Genomic DNA, 9,045 nt, shown 5'->3' with positions numbered 1-9,045 from the left:
GGGTTCAATGGTCACTCCAGCCGGCGAGAGCAGCGGACTCCCGGCTTCATCGTTTTCAGATCCCCGCTCTTTCGCTACTCAGCTTAAACATGATATATAAGTCACTCGGATAACTTAAAAATGTAATTGTTTGCCTTTTTTCGGTGTTTTATTTGTTCCGGAGTAAATCGGTTTGGCTGAGATCAAAGTTATTAGATTATTAGATTATATAAAACTTTATTAATCCATCGGGTGGGTTCCTCCGGGATTTTCACACAGCTGAATAAACGTTAAACAGAAAACTGATTAAACAGAAGCGTGAGACGGTCGACAATTTACGCCAGTGTCCTGTTATATTTTAGATAGCAAGGAGCAGACGGCCAAGTTTATTAAACTCCACCGAGACAGCGGTGACGCAAATCTGATGGGTAGACTGTCCCATTTCACAGCCTCGCACTTCCGGCCTTCTCGGTCTTCGAAGGACCCCGCCCACGTAGACCACGAAGACCGGGTCCTCCGAAGGATGCAGCCGACGTTTTGGGACACAGCTATAGACATGAGACATGAACTTTCAAAGTAAAACAGGAAATAAGAAACAATTCACAAAAACGCGAACTTGACACTGAGAGAAACAGGAAGAATATGACACAAAACAGAGACAGTGACTTAAACTAAAGGCCAGAACACCAAATAAAGTAATGAGAAGAAAACCAAGAATAACCCCTAATACAAAATCAAACCAGCACAACTCAAAAACCCAAACAAAGCATATATTTAGAAAAACAAAACAGAAACAGAAAAGGCTGGGTCAAAATTGACCCAGAACCATGATAATTAAAACATCTTCACAAGAAAAAGCAGCTGAATTAAATCTTAAGCACAGTGTGACATGGTTAACTGTATGTGTCTACAGCAGGATTTAATATCCATGAAAAATAAAGGTGGTCTAATGGAAAACTTTGAACATTGAGGCAACCAAGTGATTTCTGAGAAATGTTCATCTGATAGTGTTGCCAACTGTTGAACTTGTCTGTTTGGCTAAACCGGACATGGCAGAAGTTTCCCTCTCTGTAATCAATCCTTTCATTACTAACATGCTAAACAAGTTCTGAAAAGTTTCATACATAGTTTCAAACAGTGGCTTATCAAGTCTAGACGCTGTTAACAAGACATGGATACGCCCATGAGAATGCCTACCCCAAATAGAAACTAATGTAAATGAGTAGGAAAATCATCCTCAGCTTTTTCTCTCCAATTTCAGTCATTTGGTTTTTATAGCTTATGTTTATGAAAGTGCTCAAATTAGTTAAAGGCTTGGCTCTCATTACTTTCAGAGAGAAACATACCAAATAACCCAGAGCAACTGTAGGAGTCAATACCAACAACGGAGGTAAAATATATGAAAAAAAAATGTCCTCACTACATACTGTGTTTGCAATAATAGATTTTTATGTGTGTTTCTGTTATTCTCTAAGTCCAATCAGGCTCCTGAAGACACGAAGAACAAAAGCAAAAGTCAGTCTGCTGTTAACCCTACACACAAAAAAAGTAGGTAAAAATGAACATGAATTCCAAAACAATTAGGATGCTTGGGAAACGATTGGGAGACCCATGGGCTCAGGTAACATGAGAGTATCCGAGTTGGATATTGGATATGTTGTGCGGGATCTTCAGAAATCTCAAGTTCCGGCTCAAGCAGTGCAGCACCCTTGGGCTCATGAGAGAGATCCACAGGCTCAGTGGAAGAGCTGGCTGGTTGTAGTGAGGATGCATTCTGAGGAATCAAATGAGTGGGGAAGCTCTTATCTGAATTTCTTCAAGCGCCCTTTACATAGTTAAATGTGTGAAATTATTGGGGACTGATGCAGTTGAGGGTGTTTGTTAGCAATTTCCCTTATGGTGGAGAGTCCCACTGATAGTATGTTAATATCCTCAGTCATAATTCTTTTTCAAACTCTTTGAGATTCTTAGAAACTCTAATCTCAGTGTCTCATCTAGAATTTGTGTCTAGTGTTGGTGTGATGAAGCCCTGTGAATGTGGCAAACTTTTCTGGTTTATTCTGGCCAACCTTTCCAGACAATTTTCATCAAAAAGCAGGCCACTTGCTTGGTATCTTCCTTGTGGAAACACAAACATTGATATTTTCAGTCAGCCAGTGGCTGTAGCTAACCTTCGTGGAGACATTGCTTCATTTGAAACACAATACTCCTTTTTGTGTCAGACATCGGCAGCAGTTTTTGTCACACACACACACTACTATTAGAAAATACTATTCATGATAAAAATCCATATTTTTCCTGACCATAGTTTTTGAATTATTGAAAATAAAGTTATGAAGTTATGAAATAACAATTGTATTAATATCCTAAGTCATAAATCACTCATTTTTACACAAGGGGTTTAATATCCCTCTGTCCGTGTGCTGTTCATTCTGGGCTTTCTGTAAGAGCTTTTGGGCTGGAAATTTGTACGAGTAGTATAAAGGCTCTTGGGGGTCATTGTGTGGTGTTTTTGTATTTGTTGGTTTGTGTTTATTTTGTTTTATTTCACGAGCTAGTTATTAGATGCCACCCAGCCCCTCTCTTTCCAGTGCAGCAAGCAGCAGGTGCACCTCACAAATGGAAGGCGTCCATACTCCCTACAAATGGGCAGTAGAAAACCAATCGGTGCCTATGCAATCCCCAGAATGCACTGGCATGATGTTGAGACAACATGGGTGCAAGCAATGTTCCCTCTAAGTGCAATTGTGCACTGCTGGCACGGTCTCTGCGCACAGAAAATCTGTGTTGTGCACAAAAAAAAATCTAACCTGAATTGAAATAGAATTAAAACTTTAACAATTCTGTTTTGCAGTGTTAGTCAGTAAGTGACTGGCTGCTCCCGTATGGGATTAGAACGATGCCACCTTATCCCATAGTCCAGCCAATCACGCGATTTACATTCGTATATACGCCCCTAATCAACGTCGTTGACAGGCCATGACAGCGTCCTTATGTGCCGACACCAGTGCTTTAGCTAGCAAAGCGGCTGATGTGGAGTGAAGCCACGTTAATGACAACGTGTACAACCATTGGAGATGTGAGCAGGACAGACGGAACAATTGATGGAAAAAGTGTCAATTTAAAAACTTTATAGCAGTTTTTAAATTGTGTTGATAGGCCACATAAAATCAGAGTTATGATAAAAAATATATGCAATGTTTGTTTTATTCCTGAATACTAAAACAGTAAAAACAGCATTTTATAAGGAAAATGCTCAAAAGCACTCTCCGCCTGTGAGCAAAGACAAAACCAAAAAACCCCCCACCCTTTCCTATTGGTCAAAAAATGTACCATGTCTGAAGGAAATCTCTGTCATAGATCGAGTTTCCTCCTAAGGCGTGGGCACCAATAAGCAGAGTTCATCCTTTAACATATAACAAAATTTAAATATTCTCATGCATGATCAACGGGCAATCACGGTACCGGCCGGAGTACCGGGAGTAGTTTGGAAAAACAAGAAGACGCAGAGACTGTTCTAGGTTGTCATCCCAAACCAACTCAAAGGTTTATTCATCATACAACAGTTTATATAGAGGAAAAAAAGGTTCGTGTGTCAGCAGGTTCTCAGTTCAAACCGGTACAGACCAAATAAGGAAACGTCTTCCTGCCTTCTGAACAAAGAAGTATCCTTTGTGTAGTTTATCAGTTCAGCTACAATTTATGATCATCCCAGCAAAATACACTCCTAGACATAGAATACAGAGTTCTTTCTTTAGTAAATTCTGAAACAAACCACCTGGCCTTTAACAAGCTCTTTTCTAAAAGATAAGGAAGGGAGGATGGGAGTAAGGAAGTGGTCTCGTCTCTGTGGTATTTTCGACCTTGGGGTACCAGCCTGTGAGTCTTACACATCAATTCTTGGGTCAGAGAGAAAGAGAAAAACAACTAGTAAATGGGCCTTATTGAGTAACAGTTCTCCTGTATAATATCACTACAAAACAATATCCTGTAAATGCTAACCGTAGTGCTAAAATTCCCAACAATGTCGACCTATCAAAAAATGATATGGCAACGTGGCATTTAGTTGTTTAGGAAAGGGGGAAGTTTTAGGAGTGACAGCGGTGTTTTGAGATGTGAGAGATTTGCGACGTTTAGCCAAATCTTGTGTAGTTAGTGTGTAGTGTAGTCAGTAGTTTTGTTGTGTGTGTCAGAACAATGAGGCAACTGCTGAATGTTACAGGTGTTACAGCAGTGATACAACTCCTGCTGTCAGGCCTGCAGGTATCAGGCTGTTGTTCTCCTTTATTTCATAGTGGACAGAAATTATTTTTTGGAGTGACACAAATAATTTGTGTGGCATCAGATTTGATGGAGCCTTGGCTCCATTTTTAGGTAAACAGCTGCAAAAAACTTTGTTGTTTGCATAACTCAGTTACTTTTTTGAAGAAGTTACTATATAATTCATTGCCCAACATTTGTCATTATATACTGTATTTTGCAGACAGAGAGTAACAGGACTCTCTCCCAGACCACAGACTCATAATACAAGTCAGCTTTATAAAAAACAAAGAAAGAAAGTTGTGTTTTCAAAATTGGAGTTCAAGTTACTTTTACTTCGAATACTGTTACTACACAGGTCATGAACAAGATTTTTTTTAAATTTTCATTGTAAGTGGGCTAAAGCAGTTAATTAAAAGTAACATGTAAATGCTGTAATTTGATTATTTTAATAAACCATGTAACTTGGATGGTTTCGAATTGTCTAATGTTGCACACAGTGGTCCAACTCCCTGAGCACACAGTGCTCAGGGAGTTTGTGTTTGCTCAGACACATGAAAAATTAGAGGGAACATTGGGTGCAAGCAACTTTTTTGCCAATGCCCATGATGCCACCCCCACCATGACACTACGGCCCATGTCGCCCATATCAAAAACTGCCACTAACCACCACCACTTTTTTTTTTTTTTTGCACAGTCGAGGAGCCTATCAGGCCACATTTCACTGCATGTTATACTCGTATAACCATGCACGTGACAAATAAAGAATCTTGAATCTAACTACACTGCCTTACAAAATGAAAGTAAGTGAGGCACCTCACCCCTTTACGAGAAATCACAGGATCCTGAGTGAAAATGAAAGTGTTCATTTAACAGTATAAAAGTGGTGGTCAGAATACTGGCTGCACTACACTGTCTGAAGAATTCAAAAGAAGCGACTTGTCTACAGAAACAGGAAAACAATTGTGCTGCCACTAGTGCAGAAGCAGACTAAGTTAGACGACAAATCTCTTCCATTACGGTAGGTTGTTTAATACTTTTATTTCTTTTTCATAGGGATGTTTCTGTTATGTGGATGATAAGGAAGACCAGATGTTAACTAGTGAATTCACCAAGCTGCTTTTTTCAATGCAATAGTCTAGTCTGCAATAAGCAAAAGATTTCTCAAGAAAGGCTTTCATTCTTTGTAGACTTACAGTCTGATTATTGGGTTAAGAAAAAGTATGCTTCGGCACACATTAGTCTAACACACTGTGCTGACTAAATTGCATTATGTGCATTTTGGGGTTGGTATAGAATAATAACAGGTCACAAGTCAGATAAAATTGGATAGAAAACTATCCAAATCAGACAGGATGCATATACAGGGTGGGCCATTTATATGGATACAGGAAGAGGGCCATGTGACCCATCAAACTTATTTGTAATGTCACAAGAAAAACAATGGTGTGCTTGGTTTCAACGTAACTTTATTCTTTCATGAGTTATTTACAAGTTTCTGACCACTTTTAAAATGTGTTCAATGTGCTGCCCATTGTGTTGGATTGTCAATGCAACCCTCTTCTCCCACTCTTCACACACTGATAGCAACACCGCAGGAGAAATGCCAGCACAGGCATCCAGTATCCATAGTTTCAGGTGCTGCACATCTCGTATTTTCACACCATAGACAATTGCCTTCAGATGACCCCAAAGATAAAAGTCTAAGGGGTTCAGATCGGGAGACCTTGGGGGCCATTCAACTGGCCCACGATGACCAATCCACTTTCCAGGAAACTGTTCATCTAGGAATACTCGGACCTGGCACCATAATGTGGTGGTGCACCATCTTGCTGGAAAAATCTCAGGGAACGTGCCAGCTTCAGTGCATAAAGAGGGAAACACATCATCATGTAGCAATTTCAAATATCCAGTGGCCTTAAGGTTTCCATTGATGAAGAATGGACCCACTATCGTTGTACCCCATATACCACACCAAACCATCACTTTTGTTGTTCCAACAGTCTTGGAGGATCCATCCAATGTGGGTTAGTGTCAGACCAATAGCGGTGATTTTGTTTGTTAACTTCACCATTCACATAAAAGTTTGCCTCATCACTGAACAAAATCTTCTGCATGAACTGAGGGTCCTGTTCCAATTTTTGTTTTGCCCATTCTGCAAATTCTGTGCGCCGATCTGGGTCATCCTCGTTGAGATGCTGCAGTAGCTGAAGTTTGTAAGGGTGCCATTTGGGAGTAGCTAATATCCGCCGAAGGGATGTTCGACTAATGCCACTCTCCAGTGACATGCGGAGAGTGCTACGCTGTGGGCTCTTGCTGAATGAAGCTAGGACAGCCACTGATGTTTCTTCATTAGTGGCAGTTTTCTTGCGTCCACATTTTGGCAAATCCAACACTGAACCAGTTTCACGAAACTTAGCAAGTAGTTTGATAACTGTAGCATGGGAGATGGGTGGTCTCATAGTGTGTCTTGCATTGAAATCTGCTGCAATGACCCGGTTACTGCGTTCACCAGATATCAACACAATTTCGATCCGCTCCTCACGTGTTAACCTCTTTGACATGTCAATGGCGGTGAACAAAGTGAAACTTGTAAATAACTCATGAAAGAATAACGTTACATTGAAACCTAGCACACCATTGTTTTTCTTGTAACATTACCAATAAGTTTGATGTGTCACATGGCCCTCTTCCTATTGAAAAAACAAAAGTTGTATCCAAGATGGCCGACTTCTAAATGGCCACCACGGTCACCACCCATCTTGAGTTTGCCCCCTCACATATACTAATGTGCCACAAACAGGACTTTAATATCACCAACTATTCTCATTTTATTATGGTGTATCCATGTAAATGGCCCACCCTGTACTTAATACGAGAATGATAAGATAAGGAGAAGAGAGTTTTGCTTGAAAGAACTGTTTAACAAACACTTTGAAGAGCAGAGCAGAGCTGTCATGTGCAGGCCTACTTTAAATTAAAACATATGTGAAATGATCCACATCATTTCCAACCAAGCTTTACAAATGTATACAATGATTTCTATGTAACCTTTGAAGACTCACACATGCATGCTTCAATTCCCACACAATTACTAAAAAACACATGTAAAAGCATTTCACGAATGCATACATCCAAACCTGAATAAATACTGATCATTTACGCACAATTTGTTAAGTTCAGCTTTCACAAATCTGATCGTTTTGACTTTCAAAAACTTGTCTGTATGTAAAAATGTCTAAAATAACACATAACATGTCTCTTGCTCACCCACAAAAGCTTAAATACGCTTAAATGCGCCCAATAGATACAGATCTCCAGAAAAAATCTCCAGATCCACAGCTCTGAACCGCATAACAACAGTTTTTTAAAAAGTAGGTTTTGACAATTTTCTTAGTTGAATATTTTTTCACATATAGTTTTAGTTTTTTAGGTTTAGTTTATTTAGTTAAGTGTGTGACCTAAGGTCCACTACACTGCTTTACAGAATGAGAGGAAAGGAGGCACTATACACCTTTACAAGAAATCACATGATCCTGAGTGAAATGGAATGTGTTCATCTAACAGTGTAAAAGGAGTTGTCAGAATCCCTGCTGCACTACACTGCCTGAGGAATTGAAAGGAAGTGACTTATCCACAGCAATAGTACAACAATTTTATTGTCAATAGTGCAGAAGCAGAAAAAAGTTGTTTTATTTACTGGCCGAGCCACATTCTGACAGCTCAGCTCAGCTTTTCAATCAAGCGTGCAGAATATATAGCCACAGATCCGATGATATGATGACAAAATTGATCATCAACCTGTGACCTAGTTTGTCCTGGTGCCAAGTGCAATTATGGACAATGTATGAACATGGTGTTTGTTAATATTACTTGCCCTGAAGTCTAATAATAGAACATCACTTGGTTGCAGGCAGGCTGTTAACCCCACGCTTTTAAATTCATACTGTATTAAAGGGACAAAAATAGTTAAAAACCACAATTCAAAACCCTTATTAACACAAAACAATGGTTTTGTGAACCACATATTTTAGGGCACAGGGCTGCAAACGAGTATGAAAATCATGGTCAGGGTTTTACTCATTTGCAGTGGCGTGCACAGACATTTTGGGGGGCAAGTGCTCCAGGGGGAAAAAAGGGCACTTTTTGCATATGTGGAAAACCAGCCACACATTAGCAGAAAACCACTGTTTCTGGAATGATCTCCCCTCAGTTTTTGGGTAAGGTATATCAGGCTGACATGGGCCCACATTGCAGCACATTGAAACGTATCTGTCATTGCGCTTTATTTTAAATGTATGGATGTGTGTTGGATCTGTTGGGTATTGTAAAGCTGCTAACTTTGACATTATGTGATCGATCTGTTCTTCCTCATTGTGGTCTTCAGAGAGCACTACATCAGTGTCTGTAGGCCTAACTGAACCTGTTGCTGCATTGGTCGCGGCTTCATCTGTTTCTATATCTCCCTCTTCTGCTATGCTGGTAGATGGCATAGAGCTGCTTCCCTGCTGTGACTGACTACAATGGAACAATAATAATAATAATAGTATTATTATTTATCATAATAATAAGCTTAAACAGATAGTTTTAATAATAACCCATACTGCAAGTCTTGTAACATAGAAATAACTTTCGTAGGTACAAAATAATAGTTAGCTCAATGCCTGCTGATTAAGTTCATTAAAAACTAAGTGTGAACAGCTTTTAAGATTTTCCAATAGAATTAACTGCAAGGAGCAGGTTACATTAAAACATTAAAATAGAACCTGACTCTGCCCTTGACTCTGACCTTTCATCTTCATTTTC

Source organism: Rhamphochromis longiceps, linkage group LG3 (assembly GCF_057381845.1).
Source record: "Rhamphochromis longiceps isolate RC_006_pf linkage group LG3, R_longiceps_female_GT1.1, whole genome shotgun sequence".
In the NCBI taxonomy this organism is placed as follows: Eukaryota; Metazoa; Chordata; class Actinopteri; order Cichliformes; family Cichlidae; genus Rhamphochromis; species Rhamphochromis longiceps.
The sequence above is the reverse complement of the archived record's forward strand: the minus strand, read 5'-3'. Positions refer to the sequence as shown.